This window comes from Choloepus didactylus, chromosome 13, assembly GCF_015220235.1.
Source record: "Choloepus didactylus isolate mChoDid1 chromosome 13, mChoDid1.pri, whole genome shotgun sequence".
Classification (NCBI taxonomy): domain Eukaryota; kingdom Metazoa; phylum Chordata; class Mammalia; order Pilosa; family Megalonychidae; genus Choloepus; species Choloepus didactylus.
The window spans coordinates 53,835,507-53,850,560 of record NC_051319.1 but is presented as its reverse complement, the minus strand read 5'-3'; the positions used below and the strand labels follow the sequence as shown (position 1 = coordinate 53,850,560).

The 15,054-nt window shown below is 37.1% G+C and overlaps 1 long non-coding RNA gene across 2 annotated transcripts in view; it reads left to right on the top strand.

Moving 5' to 3' along the window:
• The window catches only part of LOC119508218, a 39,509-nt gene extending 27,663 nt beyond the window's left edge, over positions 1-11,846 (top strand). Inside the window, exons 2-3 of one of the 2 annotated variants that reach the window (XR_005211430.1) lie at positions 3,485-3,659; positions 11,363-11,846. This is a non-coding gene — a long non-coding RNA (uncharacterized LOC119508218). The remainder of the gene's footprint in view (positions 1-3,484; positions 3,660-11,362) is intronic. The other variant, XR_005211431.1, reaches the window with a different exon arrangement.
• Positions 11,847-15,054: the final 3,208 nt, after the last annotated feature.

Here is a 15,054-nt window from a genome sequence, read left to right as displayed (position 1 = left end):
TACCATACATAGCTTGTAAAATTCTGCAAAATCCTATTCAACAACATCAAACTGCCAGGAGTCCTTCTTGGGGACTAAATCACAAAAGACATGCTAAAGCTTTAATCCACATTCCTGTGGGTGTGCACCTATTTGCAAACAGAACCTCTGAAGATCTTATTAATGAAGGGGTGGATTCATTTGTGAGTAGTCTTCAAAGATCCTATTTAGATGAGGCCAAATTGAATCAGGATCAGCCTTAATGCCTATTACTGGAGTGCCTGGATAAGCAAAGGAAATTTGGACTCAATCAGTCAGTAGAAGCCAGAAGTCAGCGGAAATCAGAGGAGCATCACCCTGCCATGTGAGGGAGGATTGCCAGAGCACTACAGACTCTGGCAGAAAGCAAGCTCTGCCAATACCCTGTTGCTAGACTTCTACCTTCCAAAACTGTGAGACAATAAATTCCTATTGTTTAAGCCAGCAAGTTTGTGGTATTTGTCATACCAGCCCTAACATACTAAGACCGTCCTCAACCCTATGGGACCTGCCTGCAAAATCAGCAGGTCAGTCTAGATTATCTCTAAAGTCTATATAGTCCTGGATTTTATGAGAGTAGATTTTCAGATTGCCAGTGCTTTCTGTTATGCTGCTCATTTGGTGACAAGATTCATATAAGCTAATTTCAGTAAAACTGTCTTAAATACAGTTATCTTAAATAGGAATTTACTGTAGACTCCCTCTTTTTGCTTTTTCCTGGGTGTTCATAGCCTCTGCCCTGCCCTCTACAACACGGGTAAATGAGTATCATTTCTGCCCCTTAATCATCAGGCAGAAAGTCTTCAAATCCAAGTGCAAAATGATGGCTCCTCAGAGGCAACAGCATGCAATTAGATGTCTGCAGTTTTGCATATTCCAAGCAAACAATTTAAAATGTCAAATAGCAAGCAGTTTCTTTGTGTTCCATAAAAAGATTCCTCCTGCTTCCCCCAGACAACACATTTGCAGAATTGCTAGTAAATCAACATAATTTGTTTTCCCTGAGACTGTGTTCTGCTAGGGAAACCTCCTTCAAAATTGCTGAAGCCACTGCAATTATATAAAATTATTGCATCTCACAATAAGGAACTTCCCTATAATTGGTCATGCAAATGAGGGACAATAATATATAGGCAATTTAGACACAGAGAACTCTCCTTGCAAGGCATCCTGTTTTCCCAAGTTAGTTTAATTCCATCAGTGTTCCCTTTGCTTCATAAAACCCTGAATTCTACAATTCAGCAGCTATTACATATCCCAGGAACACACACTTTGCTTGGGTGAATTCAAATATTTGCAGTATTTGAATGCAAATACACCATCATTGTGACATCTCTACTGTAGAATGGAGAATGATTAGCTTTTATTTTTAAGCAGCTGGCAGGCAGATTTTTTCCAAAAGCTTTAACAGAAAGCCTGCAGGCAAGTCAATAATATCTAATTCCACATACTTGGCACCACCAAAGAAAATGGATCAGTGCCCAAGGCGGGCCCTTTGTGGTGCACTTTCCCTGAAAGAGATAACTATCCCAAGACAACTAAAGACCCACATTTGTACTATTTTGGTATCTAGATATGGATATAGCCTTGATCAAAGAATGCCCCTGAAATCTGAAAAGGCAATATACTCTGGAGGCAAAAAGAGCTGAGAAACCTGGGGTCATAGCATAGCATCATGATTGACTAGCTGTCTGACCACTGTCAGACACTGACAATTTGCTTTTCCAATCCTCCATTTGCTCAAGAACAAAAAAAAGGAATTGAGGTACATGATCTCTATGATATCCTTTTACTATAAAATATTATGCACCTACCTATGATAAATGCTTGCTATTACACAAAAGGTTGCTATGGAGTTATGGCAAGAACATGGCCTTAGGAGTCTGACAGGTTGGGGGTTGAATTCCAATGCTAAGGTACTAGCTATGTGAGTCTGTACTAGGTCCTAGCTCACTGAGCCCTTAGTTTCTTCATCTATAACATGGATTATAGGGAGAAGAAAACATTCACCTGTTAAATAGTTAAAAATCTGTTAGTTTCCACCAGTATAATTAAAGGCAATCCTAGTTAAAGTTAAGAGAGTCAAGATTGTCTACAGCCCTTTCTCCCAGAATTTTTAATTTTTCTTTAAGCTTACACTCTTGCATTCATGCTGCTTCCCTCTTCCAAACATGATAACCAAGGCATACTAAGTTGAAGGAGGTACAATGTATTAGCAGTATGTATATGCATCATAGTACAGAGGCTCAAGAGCAGATCTGGATTTAAGTCCTGAATCCATCAATCACTCCAAGCCTCAATTTCTACATTTGTAAAATGAGGACAATAATATCTAGTTTTATAGATTTATGTAAAGACTAAATGAGATGTTTCTAATGTGCTTGATATTAGGCCAGGTACTCGTGAGTGTCTAATAAACAATGGTGCCAATTATTATTTATTCTCTTAACCTGTGATTGGCTCAAATTTAGCTTGTAAATTAATAGAAACCATCTATATTTACAAAGGAATTTGAACCATATTTCCTCTCTCCTGCCTAATTGATCTATAAGTATCCAATGCAGGCTTCGCATTTTACCTTTTTCAATTACACCTCGTTCTTTTCAGCCCAACATTCACTTTCCTGCCTCTCTTTCAGCTTTCTGCTGAGAGAAAGGCAGACATAGAGACTGGGAAGCACCTCCAGTCCTATCTGCCTAGGATTACAGCCCCAAATTTCTAATACCTATTAATTCCTTCTCATTCATTCCTCCATCCAGACATGGAACAGTCTTTAAATGACTACCTCTTATTTGCCAGTCTCAAATAACAGCTGGGAATAAAAAATAGCAGAGATCACCTTCAAGCAGTTAACTGCAGAATGGGTGGAAAGGACCTATTTGAAAGACATTAAACAGGTAACATTAACAAGACTTGAGTATTGATGGATCTGGCAGATCAAGAATGAAATTCACTCCCTTTAACCTCTCCCCAAGTTCTTCTAGAAATTCTTTGCATGCATATGCTTTTGTCTGCATATTCTCATCTGCTAAGTCCCACTATACGGTAGATTATGCAATATTAGGTATATTAATACAATGGGGAGGAAGTTTTCCACTTCTAGATGTTCACACACATGTTTTCTCAGAAACAAATTTCCCTCAGCTGAAAGTGGCAAAAACTGACTCAGCAAACGGAAAGTTCAATACTTTGACCCACATCTGCTTTAATCATTGGGTTTGGGACCTTTGAAGATTTTAAAGAATGATTTGTCATCTCAAAGGTTTTATGGCCTTTTAAGGACCAGAATTCTACTGACCAGAAATACAAAACAAAACTCTTGAATGTGCTTTGATTCTGCAAAGGAAAGCAAATGCCACCCTGGAACCGCATAGTTGAATTGAAAAGTAGCTAAACTGCTCTGCAAAAATAATGAGAAAAGTTGATTATGATGAGGTGATTTGCTTATTTTTCCCTCCTAAGGCAGGCAACAGAGAGGGCTGAGACCCTGAGACCCACGAAAGTAAAGTTGAGAAAGGGGACTCATATTAGAAGATAAACGATCTCCAGAAACATAGTGGCAGTCCAGAGTCAAGAAGAATCAGTAGAGCACCCATATGTTGCACGTGGATAGATCCCAGAAGCACCAATACATATACCAGGTTTGTTTTCCTTTTCCGCAGTGCACCACCTCCTCTCCCCTCCTTGTTGCCCTGAAACTCAGTAAAATCTATTTAAAACATCTGTATCAGTTTGGTGTGGAACATTTAAAGGAAGGTCTGTATCTATGCACAGGGTAAAGGAGAACAAGGAAAACAGCTCAACAATGTGGAAAAGCTTTCTAAAGGAAGCCAAAGAAATTGTAACAGAATCCCAGAGCAGTGCTTCAAAGCAAAGAATGACCAGCGAAGAAACACAATATGTGAGCATTTCCTGGTATCCTTAGAAATCCTTGAAAGGGAATAGACTTCCTAGATGACACAAGCTGCAGACTCAGATTATTGTTATTTGAATATTAAAGGAAAGAGTTAACTTAAAAATTGGTACATTTCCCACCTACCAGTCATACATTCACTCTTAAGAAAGTAGAGTTGGAGTTGCTTTTTGGGGATGTTGTTATGGATTGAATCAGGTCCCCCTAAAAAACATACTCAAGTCTGAACCCCTGGTCCTATGGTTGTGAAGTCAATAATAAACAGGATCTTTGAAAATCCTTTCAGTTAAGATGAGGCAAAATTGAATCAGAGTGGGCCTTAATCCAATATGACTGGAGTCTTTATAAGCAGAGGAACAGGGACACAGTGGTGGAAGGAGACAGAAGGAGACAGATGGTCATGTGACAGAAGCAGAGATTGAGTTATAGAGCGCTAGCAAACTACTACCAGAACACAACAGACTTCAGAGAAAGCATGATTCTGCCTACTCCTTGATTTTGGACTTCTAACCTTCAAAACTGTGAAGCAGTAAATCCCTGTTGTTTAAGCCACCCAGTCTATGGTATATGTTATAGCAACAAAGGCAAACTGAGACATTTGTCTTTATGGAGAAAGGAAATGAGCTAGGTTTGTAAGAGAAGGTCAGAGTCCAATCTACTGCATATTGAACCCCCTTCACTAAATAGGGCATAAGCAAAGACTCAAAAACATGCAAATACCAGGCCTCCTGAGTGTTTTAAAGTGGTTCTTTAAACGTAAAGGCAATGCTGAAGGATCCTATGAAAGGAAGGTGGCTAGACTAAAGCAGTCCTTTCCAGGACAAGGGGCTTCACCTGCTTGTTTCCCTTATCAGTGAGGTCTCTCAGATGTACCACGACTTACTATTCCTAGAAAATTCCATTAAAGAATGGCATAATCCCGACTGGCTGCCAACTTCACTGCTAAATGTCTTGTAGGCTGGGAAATCTCCCATTTCCCTTAATAACCTTCTCTCCAGTTTTTTAATTAGTCACAGTCAAAAGCTTTTACTATCAAACCAATTATCTCTTACAGAAATTCTAGCCCATTCCTTCTTGTTTTGGCTCTCTATGGGGATGAGGAGCCACTAGTCAGAATTCTCTCTGAATTTCCTAATAGTCATGACAGAAAAAAATAAAAGATTATTAGGTCACCTCTTCACATTTTCTTGCATAGACTAGACAACATCATTAATTTTGCCTCATACAACCATTCTATTAATTCATCCCTTTGTTAATTTCTACTGTTCTAGCCTCTCTAATTTGCTGCACTTTCTAATTTCCAATAAAAAAAGCAAATTGAAACAATAAGTTTAGGGACAATAAGAAAACATACTAAGAAGATACATGGCTTTATTTTTATATCACAATTTACCTATGGCATAATAATTTCTAAAAAATATCTTCATTTCCCTTTATTGAACTTTGGAGCCCTATGTATGTATGTATCTGCTGTGTGCTGAAACTCTTAAATTTTCAATTCTATTAAACAATGCTCTGTTCTGTAGTAAACTTTCTGAAACATGATTTTTTAGAAACCTAACTTTAGAGGAGTTGCTCAGGAAATTCAGTCACACATGGCTAAAGAGTTAACTTCATAATTGAAAAGTGTGTATCCAAGCTACTCTTGCTTGAGTCTTTGAGGACCCCCACGTGCCTAATCAAATGGCATTTTCTGGCCTCATCTCACTTACATCAGCCTTCCCCAAGGGAATCCTTCTTTGAAACATGGTCTTCCCTTCCTTTGCATGGCATCATACTCTTTGGGTTTTTCTCTTCCCTCTCTAGCTATTCCTTCTCATTCTCTTTTCCCACTCTTCATCCTCCTCTCCCAACCTTGGATTCATGTTTCTCAAGGTCCAACTTGGGCCATCTTCAATTCTCTTTCTTGTGCCCCTTCCATGTTTTCAACTGTCATCTATAAACCAAGGAGTTCTAACGCACAATTCCAGTCCAGTTTCTACTTGAAGCTTCATTGTACCATCAACATCGCCATTTAGATATCTAACAAGCAACCTCAACTCTACATGTCTAAGACTGAATACATGATTACTCACTTACCCTCCTGCTCAACCCACACCTGATAAATATTCTTATTATGCTTCTTACATTCCCTAAGTCAGGAGTTGCTCTCCCAGGAAACTTAGTAGTTATCACTAATACCTTGTATCCTTCACCTTCCACATCTAATCAATCACGTACCTCTCTTCTCTACATCCTTGATATCTCAAATATATCTGCATCTTTCCACTTTCATTTCCACTCCCTTTATCTCAGCCAGTATCATCTCTTTCTAGGATTCTACAAAACCTCATAACTGGTCTTCCAGACTTATTTTCATTCCTCTCCAACACATTCTTCAACTTGCAGCCAGAGTGATATTTTAAAACACAAAGCTGACAATGTTACTCTCTTGCTTAAAAGTCTTAAATGGATTTCTATCACAGTACAGAAGATTCAAAATCTTTAATCACAGCCTTCAGGGACCTGTACAATCTGGATTCTGCCATTTTCAAGCCTGATCTCTCACCACCTGACTTCCTTCTCTCCATATTACAGCCACACTGGCCATCTTTCAGTCCCCCAAATGTATCAGGTTCTTTTCCACCTCATACCCTCCATATATATAGCTTCGTCTGCCTGAAATGCTTTCTACCTACTCCTTGCCTGGGTACCCACATTCTTGCTTACTGTCTTAGCTTAAATAAATGACTCTTCCTCAGAGAAGTAGCAATTGATTCCCACACTAGGTGTGGCAGAGACAACAGTGCCCACCACCTATTCCAAGTGATCCCCCATATTTTTCTGGCCTTTCTTGCTATTCGCATAGACCTTTTTGATAAACTTTGGACCACTGGCCAGGAGTGATGACACTTTCCTCTAAAACAGTTATGACTGCATATGAATTCTTCATTTTCTCTCTTGATAAGTGGCTGAGAGCAAACAACTCTACGATGGTGGAATTGTAAGACTGCAAGATGAGTGAGAAACAAACTCTTGTTTCATTAAGTCACTGAGACTTTTGAGTTTATGTTTTTAACTAGCACCTAGTTTAGCCTATCCTGACAGTCTAAGTTAGATCACCTTGTTATTCAATATCATATAACCTGTACCAATATATCCCTGGCACCTTGCACAGTGTTTGACATCAAATAAGCACTTTAAAACTATTTGTTGAATAAATAAATAAACGGGTGAAATAGAGTATAGAGACTGACAATGATTTCCTTTCAAAGAGATAAAAACAAATTTAAGACAATTAAAATCCTGTGCTAGAATTCATAGAAGACTCCAGAGACTTATGGTCACCAACAATATGACCCTGGGAACTTCACTTCTCTTTATGGGGGATAGAGAATGAAAGACAAAGATACATGCAGTTAAAATTCCCCGGGGATTCCCTTTTTAGAAGACAGAGTAGGAGGGTATCACAAGAATGATTTCTTTTGCTTACTCAGCACATAGATTACTGCTGAGAGAAAAAAGAATCTAGTAGCTCTCTTTTCAAACTATAGATACAAATATAAAAGACTATGAATAAAATAAATTAACTTTATTTTTATTCACTCATTTATTTATACATATATCTTAAATTTTATCTATCTTAATAACAAAATAATAATAAATAAAAATGCTTTTGGGGTTTGAACATGGTATAAATTACAAATAATTGCATCTCAGAATTTGGTTCCTATAAAGTGTTACTCAAGTATCTTATCCTTGCTTGTTTCAAGTTGGGTAAGCTTAGTTGTTTTATTCAAAAAGAATTATTTCTAAGTGTGAACATTTAGAGGAGCAGCCTCCTCTATCTTCAGAAGGCTTCCCACCAAATCTTAGTGCGTTGGGGCGGGGGGTGGACAGAGACTTTGCTATGCAACCAAATCACCAGGGCTCAATCTAGCTCTCTGGAGCAGCACTAGGATATCAGAGGAACAGCTCTCTGAAAAGCAAAATCTGCAAAATTAAGATGACAGAATGAGAGCTAATGTTACAGTGGTCAGGACCTGGAAAACATAATTAGGAGAAATGCCATTAGGATATATGTGACAATTACAAGCCACACAGCCTGAAAGGACACCACATCAAAGGCTACCCACATTAATCACCCAGATAAAGTGCCACAACTACTAAGGAAGCAGGGGAACTGTGCACCCTTGCTGTCAATCAAAGGTCTATGAGCAAACAGTGTGGGCATCTCTCCTGCCTCGGAACCATAAGAAGTAACTATTTTATGGAGGAGACAGCCCATGTATACAGAACATTTGTGATTAAAGGAAAAATCAGTGCAGGCTATAATTTGGCAGCAGGGGAAAATGGGAAGAACATGAAGCTGGAAGTGAGAACACCTGGGTCTGTGGCTGGCATTCACTGGGTGTCGTGGAATGTTACACTTCTCTTAACTGGAACTTGGTTTCCTTGTATGTATGATGAGAGCCTTAGAAGGGATGAGCTATTTTAAGACTGTGCTCCTCAGAGCTCCAGTCTAAAAATTCCTGGAGGCCTCCATAATGCCCTTCCCTTCCTTCCATCACACACCCACTTCATTGAGAGTAACTTCACCCTTACATGTATAGACCTGGAACTTCAGGGTGAGACTTCACTGGAACAAGGGTTTTCACAAAACCAAGATATTAACTATCCTGTCTTTAGCAAAGTTGACTTGGTTTCATCCCCTTAGGCTCCATGTAACCAGCATGCCAACCCAATTCCCTATATCAGCAAGGTTGAGCCAAACTCAATTGTGCCAGCCCTCCAAAAGAAGACTGAGAGAGGATAGCTTATCAATGAGATTTTTTAGTCTTTGATTTCTCCCTAAGATGTGGTGTTTTGCAACTTCCATTTTATTGCTTATTTTATAAAAATTTCATATTAGACCTGGCACAAAGAAAGAGGTTCCTCCTGATTTTGGCCAGCCCTAAAATACCACTTAATAAGAACGTTATGAGGTTTCAAAGATATAAAATATACAAAGCAGTCGAAACCACGCTTGCCACATAAATAAAGATTCAAAGTGTGTTACTATAAAGTATGATAAATAGAGTAAACTGATGAATAAATGGATGGATGGATGGATGGATGGATGGACAGATGGACATACAAATGAATAAAGGATCATCTTTGCTTCCCAATTCAATAATTACTACCATCTTTGTCAACTGATTGGTCTTTGTTTTTTTCATTAAGGAGAAAATCACAAACATCTCATATGCTACCCTTAAATTTAGTCTTCTTCCTTTTCCTATTTCTTATACTTTTAACGACATTATCTTCCTTATGTTCTGAATCAAAGGAAAATCAATGTCTCTATTTTCTTCACCACGCTAATCCCTGACATAGCCTAGAAAATTTTGTTTCATCAAATATTTATCCATCCTTTGGTTGTATTTTCAATCTCTCTCTCTCTCTCTCTCTCTCTCTCTCTCTCTCTCTCCACTAATTCTGCAATAATAATATCAACAATGATAATGTTATTATTATTATTATAGCAATGAATGGCTAGTAAATAGCTGCTATTTCTCAGGAACTGTGCCAAATGTTTCATGAGCATTTTTATCAATAAATCTCACAACAACTCTGTGAAGCTGATACTACTATTAACTTTATTTTATATATCAGAGAAAAATTAGGCTTGGAAAGATTAAATAACTTCCTCACTACTTAGTGGTTACAAAGTGGTAAGATGAGGATTTGAGCTCAGATCCATCTGACCCAAATCCAAATTCATAACTACTACAATACAGTGCCTCTAAAAATATTCTATTCTCAATGAAAAGAGGTAAGAATGAATTAACAATGAATGTAGCACAAAAGCTATATAAGAAGGAACATCACACTTTAATAAATGACAAATACAACCTGAAAAATTGCAGAGATAGCAGTCTGTCTCTACCTTAGGAGGACAATTGATTTCTGCAGGAAAATTCTCATAAGTTCATAAAGGTACCACCACTGAAATTAATTTCACATAATTATTTCAATAGTTAACAAACACACATATGATACACAATGTTTGCATAGTTGTACTTTACTGCCAAAACATTCAAGGAGAATAAAGGCAAAAGAGATCAACAAAAGGAATGCAAATTCTGAAAGTAATCCACCAGTATTACATAACAGGTGCCAATAACACATCTATGAAGAAAAATCTTATTTGAGGAAACTCAATATTCTAAAGATGCCCAAACCCAAATTATTATTCATAAATGTAAAGAAATACCTCCTAAGCCAAAATTGTGTTGCTATGTGACATGTCTTATAAAGTTGAATTCTCGCAACTGAACTAGGCATATCTCTGCGTATGCTTAAACCAGATTGCTAAATGAGAAAATCCAGTTTTGTGAAAGTAAAAATTTTCCAAAATATAATCTATAAAAATCAATGAAATTTTCAATAAAATTCTCCATTGTAATACATATATTTTGGTGAGAAAATAGGCAAGTTTTCAATAATGTTCCACAGCAAAGCAAACATGCAAGAGTAGCCAAGAGATTTTTGAAATGAAAAAATAAACTATTAACCTACAGTCATTGAAACTGTAATATTAGCATAGCAAGAGATAAGGATAATAAAACAAGTGGAGAGTATATATGGAATACATGAACTAGGTAGCATTTGAAATCTGTAGCAGAATTATTGGTCTTTGCTTCACCATGTAAAATTACTGTATAATTTTAGGAGATTTGGAATATCATTCATCTTTTATCTCTCTTCAAAACTTGGATAAAATATTTTATCATAAATAAAATAAAATAAATACTCATATGCCCACCACTCAGCTTAAACAAATCTTAACTGTTGGTCATATGTGCTACAAATTTTTGAAAAAAATACACATATTGAAAACACAAATAGCAATTTTAAAAAATAGTTTGAAAAAATAGCTATAGGTGAAACCTAGTATTAACCTGTCTTTATGCCATTCCCTTTTTTCTCTTTCCAAAATAAATTGCTATCCTGAAATAAGCATGTATCCTTCCACTCAATATTTTTATACTTTTGCTCTTTATATATTTCCATAAATGTGTAGTATTTTTTAATACACACATTTACTATGAGAGTTTTAAAACTTTAAATGAACAGTATTATAATATAAATATCCCTCCCTAACTTCCTTTCATACTCAACTTTATTTTTGGAGCATTAATCATATTGATACAAGTAGTTGTGGTTCATTTATTTCACTGTCCTATTGTGGCAATATATGCTCATTTATTTATTCTCCTGTCAGACATTTTAATTGTTTATACTTCTTTTGATATTACAAATAATGCAGCAACAAAAATTCTTAGAAATATCCATTTGTGTACTTGTGCTCATCTTTCTCTAGACATTTAACTAAACATGGAATTGCTGGGTCATAGGGGATGCAAATCTTAAACTTCATTAGATTTCCTTTCCCTCCCTCCACCACAGGTGTTGATTCCAAGAGTACTCCCTAATAGATCTCCTCCAGGCTAATGTCCATCTCAGAGTCTGCTGGGAGTGAGAGTAGGACACCCAACTTGCAACAACGGGAAAAGCTCTGAGGCCTTTGGTCCTTTATTCTTCAAAGAGGATCCTTTTTCTATGCCTCCACCTTCCACTGAGTCAGAATTTTCCTCCCTGGAGCTGCAAATATAGTAGTCTCAATGGCAAATGTTCAAGACACACTGAACTGAAGAGGTGACAGAATACCACACAGACATTTAGTTCTGATTTGCATCAAGTACAAGAAGCTTCATTTCTGGAATGAAATAGTAGGAAAATCCATTCTCTTTCCTTACTACTTCCTTCCCAATATAAATGTTGCTGTGCAGCATTTGCCCCTATATGTACAGGTGAGATGATTGCAAATATTATAGTCTGGCTTTAAAAAAATGAATTTCCTAGCACAATAGGAAACCAAACAACCTCAAAGGTGAGTGTTCTGCCCTAATAACTAAGATTAAAGTGTCACCAGGATGAAGGCTTACCAAAAGATTGTTCCATCTAACTTCTGTCTCTACTTGAGCTGTGCTTATTTCCAGAAAAAGAGAGCAAGCAGACACCTGCAAGAAGTGGTTGAGAACTGCAGCCACTGCCCCGTCGCTCCATGGTGAACCACGAAGTGCCCAGCCAAGGCAACAGCAGGACCCATCTTGATGCCGGCCACAAGATCCTGGCCTGCCACAGCCAGGGAAGTCCTCTTCCCAGAGCATGCACACGAAGCTCCAACTCTGACCTTACTTTACCTTTACTACTATAAAGCAGTAAATTCTCCACTTCCAGGTGGTACTTAGATGCCATTTTCTGAACATGAGATGCATGTAAAAGTACGCTCTAGCATGACCAAGGACTGTGCATGATCAGAACCAACGGTGAAACCCCACTGACCCCTTTCACCAACCACCTGTGCACACATGCTCTGAACCCTGTAAAAGAACAACGCTCCACTCCTTTGGGGGAGGAGGTGCCTTGAGGACACAAGTCTACCCTTCCCTATTCTTTGGCCAAAGAATAAAGTTCTGCTTTGTTTCACTAAATCTGGTTTCGTTCTATTGGTGCAAGCAACACTGGACAGGAAACCCATTTCCAGTGCCTGACCCAAGGAGGATTGGTAACAAAAGCCCTTATACACATGATTATTATCTTCTTACTTAGCTTTTATATAGCCACAGGAAGGAAAGGGGCTTTAAAAAGTCTGAGAAAATGAAATAATCCTACTTTACTGCCACTGACACCCAGATATCCGTTAAAAATTTAGTTGTCACATAAACAAAGTTGTATTGGAGTTGTCCTAATTTGGAATAAGCAAAGCAGGGGAAACTTTAAATCCCTTCCTGGAAATCTGTCTTATCAGCTTTTAATGACATTAGATTTGTAAATTTATCTGGAAATCAGAGGTGATTTCTGAAAATCCCTTTTTGTAGTCACATTTCAATTTAAAAACTAAAAGCAGCTCTCTAAGGCCCCAACATTCACTTGAGTCATCACTAAATATACTTTTCTTTGGAAGCAGAATTTTTAGTTTCTTTTTCATTGACTGCAGAAGTTATTCTAGCTAAATTTGGCCTCGCTCACTAACTTGCTTCTCAAATGAAAGATAAGGTCTTTCAGCAGGGTGAGTCGCTTTTGTCCTCTGAAGTAAACTGAACAGCTCATGAATGTATTTTACACGAAGTCTAGAAAACTTAAGAGTCACTTAATTGTGCTTTGTTAAAACAAATTAGTTTATTTAATATTGGAGCTTTTAAATGTTGGTCTTTAGGAAGCTCATTAATCCAATTAATATAAAGAAGTATTAATGGCACAGCATCCCATAATTGGAGAAATGTACCTAATATTTTTAATGTTAATTATCAAACAATAATCAAAACATTTTATATATTTTCAAGGAAAGCTATTGTTATAGCACATTTTGCTTCTTTTTGTACCTCACAATTTTCATATTCTTGTTTAAGCTTCCAAACAATCAACACTAAAGAGGGTATCATGTAAATTATCTTAATAGATACGCATACAGGTGAATATTCACATGCAAGTAAAGCTCTTTTCTTTTAAAGGTTATCCACCTGATTCAGGGTACTTAAATTGGGACCAAAAATTGTATTTCCCTGCAAGATTTTGATTAATCTTAAAATTCATAAAATTTGTAGATTCTCAAAGCATAGAGGAAACTTGGTAATCATCTGATCCAACTCTAATTTTACATACAAGGACATGAAGGCCCAGGGAGATTGCATTTGAGAAACACTCAAATAAGAGCAGAAGCTTTAAAGCCCGAAGTACCTGGATTCAATCCCTTCATCTACCACTAAGCTTGAGCTACTTAAAACCACTCAGCTTCAGTTTCCTTACCTATAAAAAGGGAATAATAAAATTTAACTTGAAAGTCATTTTAAGATGAATATATAGCATTAAATATTAAACCTGGCACAGGTTCTAAATAAAGTATGGTAGCAGTTATTATTACATTTGCCTAGTGTTATGGATTGAATTATGCCCCAAGAAAGATATGTTGAAATCCTAATCCCCAGTACTGCAAAAGTGTGACCTTATTTGAAAATAGGGTCCTTACAGATGAAATTAGGTAAAATAAAATGAGGTCATACTGGAGTAGGGTGAACCCTTAATTCAATATCACTGGAGTCCTCATAAGAAATTTGGACACACACACAGAGAAAGACATATACATACAACATACACACACACGCACACACACACACAGTGGGGGGGGCAGTGGGGAGAATACCATGTGACAATTGAGGCAGAGAACGCCGTGGATTGCCTGCAAGCTACCATCAGGAGCCAGGTCATAGGCATGGAACATACTCTTTCTTACAAATTTCAGATGGAACATGTCCCTGCCAACATCTTGATTTCAAACTTCTAGCTTCCAGAACTGTAAGACAATAAATTTCTGTTATTTTAAAGCACCCAGTTGGTGATGCTTTATTACAGCAGCCCTAAGAAACTAAAATACTTAGTTTTAGCATATACTTCAAAGTAGCCATGAAAATTAAGTATAAAATTAAGCTAAAAATAATTAAGATTTTTAAAAAAGGATTCAGAGCTATTGAAAAGGATTCTAGCATTCAGAAAATGCTAGAGAATCTGTGAACTGGAGTGGTAACCCTGGACTAGGATAGTAATTTTGTGGGAAGGAAGGAGTAATGTTTCTTTCAGCTGATACAAAAGGTGTAAGAGAGAAGGCCCATGTATTCTCTGATTATGTGAAACAAAATAAAGTGATTTCCACCTCTCTACCTCTACATATATTTCCCAGCCTGCTCAGACCCCAAGGGACTTCATTTTCCCTCTAATGCTTTGTATCATATTTATTATTAATCATGTTTATCATTAACCAAAATTTTAACAGGATTAAAAATTACTGATGAGGTTGAACAACTTAAAGCACTATATATTTTGGCCATATTCCCATTGCTCAGGCTATTGATACTTACTTCCACAGGGCACTTTATTATGGATCCTAATGGAAATCTTATAGGGCCATTAAAATCATGGAATAACAATATATTTTGAATTTATCTGAAAAAGTGCTAATAAATGAATCAATACTTTGGAAAAGGAAAGAAAAGAAGAGTGTAAACCACTGGAATGAATTATGTTCTTTAAATGGAGAATAC